The following is a 394-nucleotide window of genomic DNA, read 5'->3' on the forward strand; positions in this document are numbered from 1 at the left end:
AAAATTCATCTTAATTTTTAAGTTTTGTTCTTTTTGTTTTTGGAACTTTTAAGATAATTTTGATTTATCTGTTCTTGTTTGTAATGTATGAATTATGATTTTAAAATCTTAATTTACATGTTACTTATTTTAGAAGTGAAAATTGACTCTTGTCTGTTCTTGCTAGTCTTTAAATCTTATTGATATGTACATTAATAATTTCAAAATGTAAATTCATTTGTCACAGTTACTTTTTTAATTTCACGTTAATTGTCATTTGTATTATTCACCTTTCTATTAATTTCTTAAAATGTCACAATATACTTCACTTTATTTTTAAATATCATACTTTGCGTTACTGTCATTCTGTTAATTAAGGGTTTTATTTCTTATTTCCTTTTTCTCGTTTCATTTG

General features: G+C 22.1%; 1 protein-coding gene across 1 annotated transcript in view; it reads left to right on the top strand.

Moving 5' to 3' along the window:
- LOC119581906 overlaps nucleotides 1–394 on the top strand; it is a gene marked incomplete at its 3' end in the record, with an annotated part of 85,972 nt that overhangs the window by 35,864 nt on the left and 49,714 nt on the right.

Source organism: Penaeus monodon, chromosome 15 (assembly GCF_015228065.2).
Source record: "Penaeus monodon isolate SGIC_2016 chromosome 15, NSTDA_Pmon_1, whole genome shotgun sequence".
NCBI lineage: Eukaryota > Metazoa > Arthropoda > Malacostraca > Decapoda > Penaeidae > Penaeus > Penaeus monodon.